An 18,761-nucleotide genomic window follows, 5' to 3' on the forward strand; every position below is an offset into this window, starting at 1 on the left:
AGCTCTCTCCTCTGAGATACTCCTGGAGTGTCCCAACACTGTTTGAATACATTGAATGGAGTGTGATGAAGCTCTCTCCTCTGAGATACTCCTGGAGTGTCCCAACACTGTTTGAATACATTGAATGGAGTGTGATGAAGCTCTCTCCTCTGAGATACTCCTGAGTGTCCCAACACTGTTTGAATACATTGAATGGAGTGTGATGAAGCTCTCTCCTCTGAGATACTCCTGGAGTGTCCCAACACTGTTTGAATACATTGAATGGAGTGTGATGAAGCTCTCTCCTCTGAGATACTCCTGGAGTGTCCCAACACTGTTTGAATACATTGAATGGAGTTTGATGAAGCTCTCTCCTCTGAGATACTCCTGGAGTGTCCCAACACTGTTTGAATACATTGAATGGAGTGTGATGAAGCTCTCTCCTCTGAGATACTCCTGGAGTGTCCCAACACTGTTTGAATACATTGAATGGAGTGTGATGAAGCTCTCTCCTCTGAGATACTCCTGGAGTGTCCCAACACTGTTTGAATACATTGAATGGAGTGTGATGAAGCTCTCTCCTCTGAGATACTCCTGGAGTGTCCCAACACTGTTTGAATACATTGAATGGAGTGTGATGAAGCTCTCTCCTCTGAGATACTCCTGGAGTGTCCCAACACTGTTTGAATACATTGAATGGAGTGTGATGAAGCTCTCTCCTCTGAGATACTCCTGGAGTGTCCCAACACTGTTTGAATACATTGAATGGAGTGTGATGAAGCTCTCTCCTCTGAGATACTCCTGGAGTGTCCCAACACTGTTTGAATACATTGAATGGAGTGTGATGAAGCTCTCTCCTCTGAGATACTCCTGGAGTGTCCCAACACTGTTTGAATACATTGAATGGAGTGTGATGAAGCTCTCTCCTCTGAGATACTCCTGGAGTGTCCCAACACTGTTTGAATACATTGAATGGAGTGTGATGAAGCTCTCTCCTCTGAGATACTCCTGGAGTGTCCCAACACTGTTTGAATACATTGAATGGAGTGTGATGAAGCTCTCTCCTCTGAGATACTCCTGGAGTGTCCCAACACTGTTTGAATACATTGAATGGAGTGTGATGAAGCTCTCTCCTCTGAGATACTCCTGGAGTGTCCCAACACTGTTTGAATACATTGAATGGAGTGTGATGAAGCTCTCTCCTCTGAGATACTCCTGGAGTGTCCCAACACTGTTTGAATACATTGAATGGAGTGTGATGAAGCTCTCTCCTCTGAGATACTCCTGGAGTGTCCCAACACTGTTTGAATACATTGAATGGAGTGTGATGAAGCTCTCTCCTCTGAGATACTCCTGGAGTGTCCCAACACTGTTTGAATACATTGAATGGAGTGTGATGAAGCTCTCTCCTCTGAGATACTCCTGGAGTGTCCCAACACTGTTTGAATACATTGAATGGAGTGTGATGAAGCTCTCTCCTCTGAGATACTCCTGGAGTGTCCCAACACTGTTTGAATACATTGAATGGAGTGTGATGAAGCTCTCTCCTCTGAGATACTCCTGGAGTGTCCCAACACTGTTTGAATACATTGAATGGAGTGTGATGAAGCTCTCTCCTCTGAGATACTCCTGAGTGTCCCAACACTGTTTGAATACATTGAATGGAGTGTGATGAAGCTCTCTCCTCTGAGATACTCCTGGAGTGTCCCAACACTGTTTGAATACATTGAATGGAGTGTGATGAAGCTCTCTCCTCTGAGATACTCCTGGAGTGTCCCAACACTGTTTGAATACATTGAATGGAGTGTGATGAAGCTCTCTCCTCTGAGATACTCCTGGAGTGTCCCAACACTGTTTGAATACATTGAATGGAGTGTGATGAAGCTCTCTCCTCTGAGATACTCCTGGAGTGTCCCAACACTGTTTGAATACATTGAATGGAGTGTGATGAAGCTCTCTCCTCTGAGATACTCCTGGAGTGTCCCAACACTGTTTGAATAGATTGAGTAGAGTGTGATGAAGCTTTCTCCTCTGAGATACTCCTGGAGTGTCCCAACACTGTTTGAATAGATTGAGTAGAGTGCTATAAAGTGCCAGGCAATCAACAGACATGCTAGAGCTTTATATGCCCAAAACTACAATTACAGCACTAGCTGAGGTAAATATCACTGTTTTTTAATGGAAATTTGGAATATCCATTACTATAAAATTATCTTCTGGGCATAAAATGTATACCTCTGTTCATTTGAGGCACTTTGGTAATTCTGAAATCTGGGTAAGAATATTTGTTTTGCCATGTACCAGTTTGGTAAAGTGGGTTTACTTCTGACTTCTTTCAATGTATGTGATTTGTACGCTATGGTTTATTCATTTTGCCTTTCATTTTGTCGCCATAGGAGAGTTTAATTTTTTACATGGTAATTTGATATTGAAAACACTGTTCTTTTTAAAACATGGAAAATCCCTTTTGTTGTTTTCTTACTTACTTTGCATCGGCCTCAGAACATTCCATTGGCAGTGATAAGTCTGAGTTGTAATAATCTATTTTACCACTTGTTTTATTTAACTTTGGCTGTGGTTTTAGGTTTTTGAACATATTATTTGTTGTTATTATTTCTGCCAAGATACCCGACTCTTTTAACATTCTCATGTCAAGTGTGTACTATTTTACAGTTACTTCTAGTCTTGTTCTGTCTCTTCAATGTGTTGTATATACCAAACATAACCATTAATCTTTTAAAATCAAAGGTATTTTCCAATGTTAAATTTTATTAAAAAATGTCTTTCCCTAACTCTTCATGAACCGCATTGTTGAATAATTAATATCTTTATCTCTGGCAGCATTTGAGAATTCAGCTTCTGTTGTATGTCATTCATATATTTTGTTTCAGGTTTTTCTGTTACTGCAGTTCTGAACGTAAGCATAGATACTGACAAACAATGGTCATGGTAACAGCATACTTCTGACTTTTACATTTTTGGGATTAAATTGCTTGGGCATATTTTTCTGTTAGGTTTGTAAGTTTGCCTTTAAGTTGTGGCATGATCCCATATAGCTGGTTAACCTTGTTTCCAGCCATATGTTCTCCCAGGGCTTTTAGATTTTCATCTGTATTTGTGTTTAATGCTATGCCATAATTGTTAAGCTTTGCCACCCATTTTCTCATTGAATCTCTGCATTATGTGTAACTTGGATAACTGTGATATGTGTATAGACATATTTTTTAAAAACTATATTGCTTTTCTGGAGCTCTGTTGCCTAACTTTTAAATTCTGTTGCTCAAACGACGGGCCTGCTGTAAAGAAATGTAAATGTGCATGTTATTTTCCATGTTGCATGAAAGTGTCATTACATTTAAGCAAAGGGGCCAGTACCTCTTTGCATTAAAAAGAAAGAGTGTGAACATAACAGAGGCATTAGTCTCTTTGCTTAAAAGTAAATGCAGTTCCATTTATACAATGTAGCCAGAAGCTATTAGAAGTTTTTTTAGTATTCATCTTTTTTGGTTTTGGCTCTCAACTTTGGTTGTGTTTTTTGGTTTTGGTAGAGTGCATTGTCCAGAGCACCAACTGACCTAGTTAAATTCCTAACTCTACATACCCTTAAGCTAATGATAAACATGCCACATTCTGCAACCACTTCAATTAATAATAAAACATGTTGCTTTAAATAAGTAACATTAAGCACTGTATTTTGTAAAATCATACATACATGCTGCTAAAAATGTTACACAAAGAAAAAATACAGAAAAAAAAAGAGTTTATATAGACAGATGACAACCCGTCTTGATCTATTACTACCAGTAATTAAGGAGGTGTACTGAATTTACCTTGGACTTGCAAATCCAAGTTACAGCTGAAATTTCTCAGATGAAATAGAATATGACTTGAGCTCTGTTTCACAATCGCAATCCACTATGCAGAGTCCAGAAATAAGAGACTATGTCCACTGGCAGCTGTTTTCTTCCTAATTAAAAGAATCTGACACAATCCATTCTGTCTGGCTTTAGAGGAGATGTCACTTATCCCATTTTTGGAGTATACCTGGGGAGGATAATGCATTTTTAAATTAGTTTCAGTTCATAATAATTTTAGCACACATATGCAGTGCAATACATCTATAGCCATAAATATTTGAATATGAGAAACACTTTATGTGCTAAAAGATTCACAAAACCCACAGATTTAGGATTGTTTTAATAAAAATATAATTACATCTACTTTATCTTAATAAATATTCACTATAGTCACCATTTTCATGTGGTCTTGCCTGAAAATGTAGTTTGATAAGGTGGATCAGTTGTGTTATGTACTAAACAAACAATGATCATGGTAGCAGCATACATTTGAACAAACAATTTTTTTTAATAGACAGAACCATATTATTGACACTGTACTACATTACAAAAAGTGAAATTAATTTTACAAAGGGCAGAGCCATGTGACTACTCACATTAATGTACAAAACTAAGCTGTAGAGGAATACTGGACTTGTTTTGAAAATGACTTTCAAATTCTAACATCAGAGCCCTGTACACTGGACAACTGCTGTGAGGCTATATGTATAACACAGCATTGAGCATAATTCAGAGGGCATTATATGTTAAATTTACTGCATGGTTCACAGCTGATATTTACACCTTTGCTGACCAGTTGCATTATGACATTTCAAGTCAGTGGGGAAAGTCTCACTTCCAGGGATTTTAGCAGGAAGCCTTGAAATCAGTGTCCATGGTAAGCATGGACAAGGCATCTGCCCAGGACTGGTCACTCCTCTGTGCTACTGAAGGGCTGTTTTGGAGACTTTGGATCATAGGACGTTACTAGGCTAATGGCCCTAGGGCCCCTCCAAACCTAGCCAAGTTCTAACCTTATTTCCACAATCAGCACCTACTGCCCTTATCCAAGAGGGACACAGGCAGAACCCCCGCTGTGAATTGACGGTTACCCATCCAATTATCCAGACTGCGTTTGAAGAGGGCCAGTGAGGTGCTCTGTTTGAAATGAAGTGGGAGTCTGTTCCAAAGGTGTGGCAATCTCTGGAAGAGAAATGTGTCCCTCCAGCAGGTTCTATTAATGTCACATACCAAGTTAAAGTCTTTAGAGTGAGGAACCCATCTACCATTTGACTTATGGATATGCAGCATTTCCAATAAAACAAGGTCAGAGACTGCCTTGTATGCAAGGCAGCGATTGCCTCTGAGTAGTCTGTATGAAACAGAATAAAGTGACAATGATTTCAGATGATCCACATAGGACAGATGATGAAGACCTTGAATTTTCCTTGTGAGGAATCTTTGTGGTCTCACCAATTGCTGCAGGTGCTTAGAAAGGTACATACCAAAAGTGATGTTTTACTCAATTATTGGCCTGATGAGGGAAGCATACAGGGAGGTTTTTATCTGGAGACAATGCACTCATTTTTGAGATGAGTAATAGAATACCCTTCTTACCACTGTGGAGACACGGTGGTCAAAAGTAAGGTTGCTGTCAACCTGTGTGCCCAGGTCTCTCACCACTGAGTACATAGTTAAGGTATGGCTACTGATGTGGTAGTTAGCAGGAACATCATTCTTACTGAAAGGGATGATGATACATTTTTTTCCTTGAGTTTAAGGCCATGACTTTGGCACCAGTCATTTATATGTGTAAGACCCTCTTGTAGTATGTTGACATCATTTGGAGATTCTATGACTGCTCACATTTTGCAGTCATCAGCAAACTTTGACAGCCACAGACCTTTAGTTCTTGCTTGTACTTTGGAGAAATAGATTCCAAACAGTAGGGGTCCCAGGACTGATCCCTGTGGAACACCACTGGTTGTCTGCTGTTGGAGGTGGATTCCCCTATTTTGACAATATGGGTTCTATCAGTGATCCAGTTAGTGACCCATCTAACAATATAAGGGCTGATACCTAGCTGGGAGAGTTTGTCAATGATGTCTGAGTGGGGGTTAGTGTCAAACACCTTGGCTAAGTCTAGGCAGGCTACATGCACAGTTTTCCCTTCATCCATGGCCTTGGTGACTGTCTTGAAGATGTCCACCAGGTTTAACAGGCATGATCTCCATTTGACAAATCCAAACTGAGTAGGGTCAGGTGTTTGGAGATTACCTATATTTGCGTTGATAAGGTCCATGATGATTCTCTCCATGGCCTTGCAAATAAACATAGTCAGGCTAATAGGTCTTTAGTTCCCAGGGTCAGTGGAAGCACCACCTTTGTGCAAGAGAATACTGGTGGCCATTTTTCATTCAGCTGGGACAAAGTCGGCCCTTAGACTATGATTGAAAAGAGTACCTAATGGTGTTGCTAATTCTTGTTGGAGCCCATGTAGAACACAGCCTGGGATGTTATCAGGTCACACAGATGCTGTGTTTTTGGCCTTAGAGAGGGCGTTTAGAACTTGCTCTTTAGAGATACAACATAGGAGACAGGTGGTAGGAATGGTATGGGGTTTATGTGGCGGGGACGGGGGAGTGAAATTTTCACAGAGCCTGTCAGACAACCGGTTAGCTCTGTCCACAGGCTCATTATATGTGGTACAATTTACTACCAGTTTATTACAAATCTGGGCCCTTCCTTTTCAGTTATGGTTGTCCTAAGTTGAGGAAGCTATTTTGGATTCATAGTTTGCTTTGGAGGACTTCACAAGAAGTCTTATTCACTTGTTTAATGTGAATAGGGAGTGTTTCCAGTTTAGGGCTCACTCCCTCTTACCCTTAGACAGCAATTTCTTCCTCTTAGTGTAAAGCCTGTTAATGGCCGTTGTCCACCTTGCAGGTTTGCAATTCCTTGAGGAGCTTCTTTTGGTCCTATCAGGTACGGCTGAGTCAGTGCAGTTATACAGGTGTTTGTATAAAGCATTGGTGTAGAACTCAGCATAGTTGCCAGTTCCATCTGAGGGGGAAGGTGCAGTGAAGCTATTTATACCATCCTGTAAGACGTTATATTCTGCTTTGGAGAAGTTTTTTAGGTTAGTTGCTACTGTGGGGGGGGGGGGGGGGGGGCAGAAGTGATAGTTACTTTGAATGAGACAGATCTGTAGTCAGATCTTCCCAGGGAAGACCTCACAGTGGGGGTACAACAGTCTTTTTCTTCTTTCGTCTGTTTCTGTTAAGAGTTGCCACGGCAGATCATCTGTTTCGATTTCTTCCTGTCCTCTGCATCTTGCTCTGTCACACCAACCACCTTCATATCCTCTCTCACCACATCCATAAACCTTATCTTAGGCCTTCCTTTTTCCTGTTACCTGGCAGCTCCATCCTTAGCATCCTTTTCCCAATATACCCAGCATCCCTCCTTAGCACATGTCCAAACCAATGCAATCTAGCCTGTCTGGCTTTGTCTCCAAACTGTCCAACCTGGGCTGACCCTCTAATTTACTGATTCCTAATCCTTTCCACCCTCATCACACCCAGTGCAAGTCTTAACATCTTTAACTCTGCCACCTCCAGCTCTGACTCCTGCCTTTTTGTCAATGCCACCATCTCCAACCCATATAACATAGCTGGTCTCACTACCCTCTTGCAGACCTTCCCTTTCACTCTTACTGGTACCCATCTGTCGCAAATCACTCCTGACACTCTTCTCCACCCACTCCACCCTGCCTGTACTCTCTTGTTCACCTCTCTTCCACACTCACCATTACTCTAAACCAAATATTTAAACTAAACCACCTTCGCCAACTCAACTCCCTGCATCCTCATTATTCCTCTATCTGCCCTCTCATTCACATACATATTTTGACTTAGTCCTGCTGACCTTCATTCCTCTCCTCTCAAGAGCATATCTCCACCTCTCCAGGGTCTCCTCAACCTGTTCCCTACTCTTTCTACAGATCGCAATGTCATCTGCAAACATCATAGTCCACGGGGACTCCTGTATGATCTTGTCTGTCAGCCTGTCTATTACCATTGCAAATAAGAAAGGGCTCAGAGCTGATCCTTGATGTAATCCCACCTCCACCTTAAAAGCATCCCTCACTCCTACAGCAGACTTCACCACTGTCACACTACTCTTGTACATATCCTGTACCACTCTTACATACTTTTCTGCCACTCCCGACTTCCTCATACAATACCACAACTTCTCTCTAGGAACCCTGTCATATGCTTTCTCTAAGTCCACAAAGAAACAATGCAACTCTTTCTGACCTTCTCTATACTTTTCCATCAATAGTCTCAGAATCAACATTGCATCTGTGGTGCTGTTTCCCAGCATAAAACTATACTGCTGCTCACTAATCATCACCTCCCTTCTTAACTTAGCTTCCACTACCCTTTCCCATAACTTCATGCTGTGACTGATCAGTTTTATCCCTCTGCAGTTACTACAGCTCTGCACATCACCTTTATTCTTAAAAAATTGGTACCAAAGCACTTCTTCTCCACTCCTCAGGCATCCCCTCAGTTTCCAAGATTTTATTAAATAATTTGGTTAAAAACTCCACTGCCATCTCTCCTAAATCCCTCCATACTTCCATGGGTATGTCATCTGGACCAACAGTCTTTCCATTCTTCATCTTCTTCATAGATGTCCTTACTTCCTCCTTGCTAACCCATTGCACTTCCTGATTCACTATCCCCACATCATCCAACCTTCTCTCTCTCTCTATCATTCTCTTCATTCATCAGCCCCTCAAAGTACTTTTTCCATCTGCTCAACAAGTGGGGTGCTACAGTGGTCCTCCATATTGGTAAGTACCAGATCTAGGATGATGGCACCCCTTGTGGGGGTGTCAACCAGCTGGTCAAGGGCACTGGAATTAACAAAGTCGAGGAACCTTTGGGCAAGTGAGTTTGAGCACAAGTAATTTTCCCAGTCAATGGATGAGTAGTTAAAGTCTCACAAAACCATGGTGCCTGAATGTACCTTGATAATCTCAAGTAGCTCCAAATAGGCAGAGTGGGTGTCCTGATTCATGGAGGGGGTTCTGTAGCTGGCAATTATTTGAACAGGTATCCTACCAACAGTTAATTGCACCTGAAGTATCTCCAGGGAATCATGCTGTTTAACCAGTCTGGGGGTGTGTTTATCTTTAATGAATATTGATACACCACCTCCTTTAGTTTTCATGCCTTCAGTTTGTTGTCTGAATGTGTGGAAAGAGGTGTAACCTGGTATGGCTGGGGTGCTCTCCACAGCCTTGAACTAAGTCTCTGTGACTGCACAAACATCTGCTTCTTTCAAGGTGAGGACTGCTTCCAATGAGTGCAGTTTCATGTTAGGACTCCTAGTGTTTAGCAGCATAACTTTGAGGTAGTTTTAAGATGGAGTTCTTACACAGGAGATTTTGTCGTTAAGACACTATCTAAAAAGGCACTATGGAGGTGGCAACAGCCTTAGCTAGTAGCCAAAATCCCAGGGGTGACAGATAAAGACCATCTCTGGCAAAGCGTCCAGGTCTGTCGATCATGTCATCCCAGGCTGACAGATATTTGATCCACTTAGAATGATACCAGAAGCTAAGCCAATTATTGAAATCAATCATTTTCTGTTTGTATTGAGGCATCATCCTAGGTAAAGGTAAAATGCTGCTTAAGGCTAGGGACATACCTGCCTGAGACAACAGTCTGAGAGCTCAGTCATGTCTCTCTTGGGATCACCTTCATTTGCCTGAAAGCTCATTTGCCCGACACTCATTTTTCCCAGACCAAATGACTGAAAGCTCATTTGCCTGAAAGCTCATTTGCCCGAAAGCTCATTTGACCGACAAGTAGTATTAACAAGAAAATGGAATATGCTCCCTTCCCCACTGTAGTGTGACCCTGGAGTTAGAATATATAGGAGGGGGGTGTGGGGGGCACAGCCCCCCACAGAAGTGTGGGGTGAAGCCCCCCACTTCATTTCATATGATATTGTTACCTTTTGATGTAATATTGCTTAGTAACAGAAAAGTAAGTGGGGGGCTTCCACACCCGTTGTGGGGGCTGTGCCCCACCCCCTACATATTCTAACTCCAGGGTCATACTACAGTGGGGAGGGGGGCATATTCCATTTTCTTGCTAATACTACTTTTCGGTCAAATGAGCTTTCGGGCAAATGAGCTTTCAGGCAAATGAGCTTTCAGTCATTTGGTCTGGGAAAAATGAGTGTCGGGCAAATGAGCTTTCAGGCAAATGAAGGTGATCCCTCTCTTGATATAGTCTAGAGAGGTACGTGTCAAGTTGTTCACACCAACTTGGGCTATGACGGATTCATAACAGTTTGCGTGACTTGCGTGCGTGTATGATATGGCATATCCTGGCACCTGACAGACAGCTGACCGTGACCTTTTCCTTATTCAGCCTGGTGAGAGGGACATCTGGGTCTCACAATGGAATCACCTATGGCTAATATGTTTTGTTTTGTGTTTTGCCTTAAAACCTTCTGGAGTGGAGGGCTTCACGCCCCCCCCTCCTCACTAAATGTAACAACTCCGAGATCGCACTATGGCAGAGGAAAGGGCAAGGTTTGTCAGTGGTGACTAAGTGGTTAGTTTCCCAGAGATGAATTTCTCCATTCCATGAGTTCACTGTTATGAGTGTTCCATGATGTCATCTCACTGTTCTGTGAGTTGGCATTTTGTAACTTCGACATGCTGACAACCCACTCATAGTCATATGTACTGACTAGTGTGTGAGAAAGTATGGATTCAAGTTTCTTAATATAGTTGCATCTCTCACATGTTGAGTTTGTGTGGACTAGGAGTAGAGGGTTGTCGGTGAACATGAGGCAGTTGCTACACTGCCTCAGGATGCCCATGTCGACCAAGCTGGCTAGAGAAACTTTGGCTTTCAGACTTAAAAGAAACAAATTTTTAGAGACTATTTAAGCCAATTAGCTTTGAAACATTATAGCGTGAGAATGACTGATTCTAACAATTTATCCAATAAAAAGGCAGACTAAAAAAGATCATATGGTGTTTATTTGCAGTCCAAGCCTTTGTTTCTGAGTTTTAAAAACAAACAGAATAATAAGATAGACTGCATGAGATCATAGCCTTCTTCTGGTAAAGTAAATTGCATGCATTTTTATTTTTTTTTGCTTTTTTGTGTTCGATTTTTCAAAAAATCAAACAATGAATATATGCAGTCACTCTATAAATATTAGGAATTTTGTTTTTTATTAAATTATCATTCCATACGATGCTGTTTTCAGCTGACCTTACAACGCCTTCTTCTCCTTATCTATATCACAGAAGGAAACAAAGGAGTTAAAAATTCTTATCTTAGGCCTGATCTCTGGTCACATGCAAGCACTGAAAGCAACACTGTTAAAATGCTGTGTGGGTTTTTGTTCAGCCAGTAATTATACCTTAAATTCAACAGTACAATCATACTCATATTTATCTGACTGAATGTTAAGACCCTGCTCCTTGTTACACTAATATTTATCTGACTGAATGCTAACACCCTGCTCTTTGTTACACTAATATTTATCTGACTGTTAACACCCTGCTCTTTGTTACACTTATATTTATCTGACTGAATGTTGACACCCTCCTCCTTGTTACACTAATATTTATCTGACTGAATGTTAACACCCTGCTCCTTGTTACACTAATACTTATCTGACTGAATGTTAACACACTGCTCCTTGTTACACTAATATTTATCTGACTGAATGTTAACACCCTGCTCCTTGTTACACTAATACTTATCTGACTGAATGTTAACACCCTTCTCCTTGTTACACTGATATTTACCTGACTGAATGTTAACATCCTGCTTCTTGTTACACTAATACTTATCTGACTGAATGTTAACACCCTTCTCTTTGTTACACTGATATTTATCTGACTGAATGTTAACACCCTGCTCCTTGTTACACTATTTATCTGACTGAATGTTAACACCTTACTTCTTGTTACACTGATATTTATCTCACTGAATGTTAACACCCTGCTCTTTGTTACACTAATATTTATCTGACCGTTAACACCCTGCTCCTTGTTACACTGATATTTATCTGACTGAATGTTAACATCCTGCTCCTTGTTACACTGATATTTATCTGACTGAATGTTAACACCCTACTCCTTGTTATACTAATACTTATCTGACTGAATGTTAACATCCTGCTCCTTGTTACGCTGATATTTATCTGACTGAATGTTAACATCCTGCTCCTTGTTACACTAATACTTATCTGACTGTATGTTAACACCCTTCTCCTTGTTACACTGATATTTATCTGACTGAATGTTAACATCCTGCTCCTTGTTACACTAATACTTATCTGACTGAATGTTAACACCCTTCTCCTTGTTACACTGATATTTACCTGACTGAATGTTAACATCCTGCTCCTTGTTACACTAATACTTATCTGACTGAATGTTAACACCCTTCTCCTTGTTACACTGATATTTATCTGACTGAATGTTAACACCCTGCTCCTTGTTACACTATTTATCTGACTGAATGTTAACACCTTGCTTCTTGTTACACTGATATTTATCTGACTGAATGTTAACACCCTGCTCTTTGTTACACTAATATTTATCTGACCATTAACACCCTGCTCCTTGTTACACTGATATTTATCTGACTGAATGTTAACATCCTGCTCCTTGTTACACTGATATTTATCTGACTGAATGTTAACACCCTGCTCCGTGTTACACTAATACTTATCTGACTGAATGTTAACACCCTTCTCCTTGTTACACTGATATTTACCTGACTGAATGTTAACACCCTGCTCCTTGTTACACTATTTATCTGACTGAATGTTAACACCTTGCTTCTTGTTACACTGATATTTATCTGACTGAATGTTAACACCCTACTCTTTGTTACACTAATACTTATCTGACTGAATGTTAACACCCTGCTCCTTGTTACACTGATATTTACTGACTGAATGTTAACATCCTGCTCCCTGTTACACTAATACTTATTTGACTAAATGTTAACACCTTGCTTCTTGTTACACTAATACTTATCTGACTGAATGTTAACACCCTGCTCCTTGTTACACTGATATTTACCTGTCTGAATGTTAACATCCTGCTCCTTGTTACACTAATATTTATCTGACTGAATGTTAACACCCTGCTCCTTGTTACACTATTTATCTGACTGAATGTTAACACCTTGCTTCTTGTTACACTGATATTTATCTGACTGAATGTTAACACCCTGCTCTTTGTTACACTAATATTTATCTGACCGTTAACACCCTGCTCCTTGTTACACTGATATTTATCTGACTGAATGTTAACATCCTGCTCCTTGTTACACTGATATTTATCTGACTGAATGTTAACACCCTACTCCTTGTTATACTAATACTTATCTGACTGAACGTTAACATCCTGCTCCTTGTTACGCTGATATTTATCTGACTGAATGTTAACACCCTGCTCCTTGTTACACTAATATTTATCTGACTGAATGTTAACACCCTTCTCCTTGTTACACTGATATTTACCTGACTGAATGTTAACATCCTGCTCCTTGTTACACTAATATTTATCTGACTGAATGTTAACACCCTGCTCCTTGTTACACTATTTATCTGACTGAATGTTAACACCTTGCTTCTTGTTACACTGATATTTATCTGACTGAATGTTAACACCCTGCTCTTTGTTACACTAATATTTATCTGACCGTTAACACCCTGCTCCTTGTTACACTGATATTTATCTGACTGAATGTTAACATCCTGCTCCTTGTTACACTGATATTTATCTGACTGAATGTTAACACCCTACTCCTTGTTATACTAATACTTATCTGTCTGAATGTTAACATCCTGCTCCTTGTTACGCTGATATTTATCTGACTGAATGTTAACACCCTGCTCCTTGTTACACTAATATTTATCTGACTGAATGTTAACACCCTTCTCCTTGTTACACTGATATTTATCTGACTGAATGTTAACACCCTGCTCCTTGTTACACTAATATTTATCTGACTGAATGTTAACACCCTTCTCCTTGTTACACTGATATTTATCTGACTGAATGTTAACACCCTGCTCCTTGTTACACTAATACTTATCTGACTGAATGTTAACACCCTTCTCCTTGTTACACTGATATTTATCTGACTGAATGTTAACACACTACTCCTTGTTATACTAATACTTATCTGACTGAATGTTAACACCCTGCTCCTTGTTACACTAATATTTACCTGACTGAATGTTAACACCCTGCTCCTTGTTACACTAATATTTATCTGACTGAATGTTAACACCCTGCTCCTTGTTACACTAATAATTATCTGACTGAATGTTAACACCCTACTCCTTGTTATACTAATACTTATCTGACTGAATGTTAACACCCTGCTCCTTGTTACACTAATATTTACCTGACTGAATGTTAACACCCTGCTCCTTGTTACACTAATATTTATCTGACTGAATGTTAACACCCTGCTCCTTGTTACACTAATATTTATCTGACTGAATGTTAACACCCTGCTCCTTGTTACACTAATACTTATCTGACTGAATGTTAACACCCTTCTCCTTGTTACACTGATATTTATCTGACTGAATGTTAACACCCTGCTCCTTGTTACACTGATATTTACCTGACTGAATGTTAACACCCTGCTCCTTGTTACACTAATATTTATCTGACTGAATGTTAGCACCCTGCTCCTTATTACACTAATATTTATCTGACTGAATGTTAACACCCTACTCCTTGTTATACTAATACTTATCTGACTGAATGTTAACACCCTGCTCCTTGTTACACTAATATTTACCTGACTGAATGTTAACACCCTGCTCCTTGTTACACTAATATTTATCTGACTGAATGTTAACACCCTGCTCCTTGTTACACTAATATTTATCTGACTGAATGTTAACACCCTGCTCCTTGTTACACTAATACTTATCTGACTGAATGTTAACACTCTTCTCCTTGTTACACTGATATTTATCTGACTGAATGTTAACACCCTACTCCTTGTTATACTAATACTTATCTGACTGAATGTTAACATCCTGCTCCTTGTTACGCTGATATTTATCTGACTGAATGTTAACACCCTGCTCCTTGTTACACTGATATTTATCTGACTGAATGTTAACACCCTGCTCCTTGTTACACTGATATTTATCTGACTGAATGTTAACACCCTTCTCCTTGTTACACTGATATTTATCTGACTGAATGTTAACACCCTGCTCCTTGTTACACTAATATTTATCTGACTGAATGTTAACACCCTGCTCCTTGTTACAGTGATATTTATCTGACTGAATGTTAACACCCTTCTCCTTGTTACACTAATATTTATCTGACTGAATGTTAACACCCTTCTCCTTGTTGCACTGATATTTATCTGACTGAATGTTAACACCCTGCTCTTTGTTACACTATTTACCTGACTGAATGTTAACACCCTGCTCCTTGTTGCACTGATATTTATCTGACTGAATGTTAACACCCTGCTCCTTGTTACACTAATATTTACCTGACTGAATGTTAACACCCTTCTCCTTGTTACACTGATATTTACCTGACTGAATGTTAACACCCTGCTCCTTGTTACACTGATATTTATCTGACTGAATGTTAACACCCTGCTCCTTGTTACACTAATATTTATCTGACTGAATGTTAACACCCTGCTCCTTGTTACACTAATATTTACCTGACTGAATGTTAACACCCTGCTCCTTGTTACACTAATATTTATCTGACTGAATGTTAACACCCTGCTCCTTGTTACACTGATATTTATCTGACTGAATGTTAACATCCTGCTCCTTGTTACACTAATACTTATTTGACTGAATGTTAACACCTTGCTTCTTGTTACACTAATACTTATCTGACTGAATGTTAACACCCTGCTCCTTGTTACACTAATATTTATCTGACTGAATGTTAACACCCTGCTCCTTGTTACACTAATATTTATCTGACTGAATGTTAACACCCTGCTCCTTGTTACAGTGATATTTATCTGACTGAATGTTAACACCCTTCTCCTTGTTACACTAATATTTATCTGACTGAATGTTAACACCCTGCTCCTTGTTACACTAATACTTATCTGACTGAATGTTAACACCCTGCTCCTTGTTACACTAATATTTATCTGACTGAATGTTAACACCCTGCTCCTTGTTACACTAATATTTATCTGACTGAATGTTAACACCCTGCTCCTTGTTACACTGATATTTATCTGACTGAATGTTAACACCCTGCTCCTTGTTACACTGATATTTACCTGACTGAATGTTAACACCCTGCTCCTTGTTACACTAATATTTACCTGACTGAATGTTAACACCCTGCTCCTTGTTACACTAATATTTATCTGACTGAATGTTAACACCCTGCTCCTTGTTACAGTGATATTTATCTGACTGAATGTTAACACCCTTCTCCTTGTTACACTAATATTTACCTGACTGAATGTTAACACCCTGCTCCTTGTTACACTAATATTTACCTGACTGAATGTTAACACCCTGCTCCTTGTTACACTAATATTTACCTGACTGAATGTTAACACCCTGCTCCTTGTTACACTGATATTTATCTGACTGAATGTTAACACCCTGCTCCTTGTTACACTAATATTTACCTGACTGAATGTTAACACCCTGCTCCTTGTTACACTAATATTTACCTGACTGAATGTTAACACCCTGCTCCTTGTTACACTGATATTTATCTGACTGAATGTTAACACCCTGCTCCTTGTTACACTAATATTTACCTGACTGAATGTTAACACCCTGCTCCTTGTTACACTAATATTTACCTGACTGAATGTTAACACCCTGCTCCTTGTTACACTGATATTTACCTGACTGAATGTTAACACCCTGCTCCTTGTTACACTGATATTTATCTGACTGAATGTTAACACCCTGCTCCTTGTTACACTGATATTTATCTGACTGAATGTTAACACCCTGCTCCTTGTTACACTAATACTTATCTGACTGAATGTTAACACCCTGCTCCTTGTTACACTAATATTTATCTGACTGAATGTTAACACCCTGCTCCTTGTTACACTGATATTTACCTGACTGAATGTTAACACCCTGCTCCTTGTTACACTGATATTTATCTGACTGAATGTTAACACCCTGCTCCTTGTTACACTGATATTTATCTGACTGAATGTTAACACCCTGCTCCTTGTTACACTAATACTTATCTGACTGAATGTTAACACCCTGTTCCTTGTTACACTAATACTTATCTGACTGAATGTTAACACCCTTCTCCTTGTTACACTAATATTTACCTGACTGAATGTTAACACCCTGCTCCTTGTTACACTAATATTTACCTGACTGAATGTTAACACCCTGCTCCTTGTTACACTAATATTTACCTGACTGAATGTTAACACCCTGCTCCTTGTTACACTGATATTTACCTGACTGAATGTTAACACCCTGCTCCTTGTTACACTGATATTTATCTGACTGAATGTTAACACCCTGCTCCTTGTTACACTAATATTTATCTGACTGAATGTTAACACCCTGCTCCTTGTTACACTAATATTTATCTGACTGAATGTTAACACCCTTCTCCTTGTTACACTGATATTTACCTGACTGAATGTTAACACCCTGCTCCTTGTTACACTAATATTTACCTGACTGAATGTTAACACCCTGCTCTTTGTTACACTATTTACCTGACTGAATGTTAACACCCTGCTCCTTGTTACACTGATATTTACCTGACTGAATGTTAACACCCTGCTCCTTGTTACACTAATATTTACCTGACTGAATGTTAACACCCTGCTCCTTGTTACAGTGATATTTACCTGACTGAATGTTAACACCCTGCTCCTTGTTACACTGATATTTATCTGACTGAATGTTAACACCCTGCTCCTTGTTACACTAATATTTACCTGACTGAATGTTAACACCCTGCTCCTTGTTACACTAATATTTACCTGACTGAATGTTAACACCCTGCTCCTTGTTACACTAATATTTACCTGACGGAATGTTAACACCCTGCTCCTTGTTACACTGATATTTATCTGACTGAATGTTAACACCCTGCTCCTTGTTACACTAATATTTACCTGACTGAATGTTAACACCCTGCTCCTTGTTACACTAATATTTACCTGACTGAATGTTAACACCCTGCTCCTTGTTACACTAATATTTACCTGACTGAATGTTAACACCCTGCTCCTTGTTACACTGATATTTATCTGACTGAATGTTAACACCCTGCTCCTTGTTACACTAATATTTACCTGACTGAATGTTAACACCCTGCTCCTTGTTACACTAATATTTACCTGACTGAATGTTAACACCCTGCTCCTTGTTACACTGATATTTATCTGACTGAATGTTAACACCCTGCTCCTTGTTACACTGATATTTATCTGACTGAATGTTAACACCCTGCTCCTTGTTACACTGATATTTATCTGACTGAATGTTAACACCCTGCTCCTTGTTACACTAATATTTACCTGACGGAATGTTAACACCCTGCTCCTTGTTACAGTGATATTTACCTGACTGAATGTTAACACCCTGCTCCTTGTTACACTGATATTTATCTGACTGAATGTTAACACCCTGCTCCTTGTTACACTAATATTTACCTGACTGAATGTTAACACCCTGCTCCTTGTTACACTGATATTTACCTGACTGAATGTTAACACCCTGCTCCTTGTTACACTAATATTTACCTGACTGAATGTTAACACCTTTCTCCTTGTTACACTGATATTTATCTGACTGAATGTTAACACCCTGCTCCTTGTTACACTGATATTTACCTGACTGAATGTTAACACCCTG

The 18,761-nt window shown here is 39.6% G+C and overlaps 1 protein-coding gene across 1 annotated transcript in view; it reads left to right on the forward strand.

Moving 5' to 3' along the window:
* Positions 1–18,761, forward strand: part of LOC122790901 (cerebellin-1-like) — a 790,849-nt gene that overhangs the window by 271,051 nt on the left and 501,037 nt on the right. The window lies entirely within an intron of this gene.

This window comes from Protopterus annectens, chromosome 16.part0 (assembly GCF_019279795.1).
Source record: "Protopterus annectens isolate FY-2018-M chromosome 16.part0, PAN1.0, whole genome shotgun sequence".
In the NCBI taxonomy this organism is placed as follows: Eukaryota; Metazoa; Chordata; order Ceratodontiformes; family Protopteridae; genus Protopterus; species Protopterus annectens.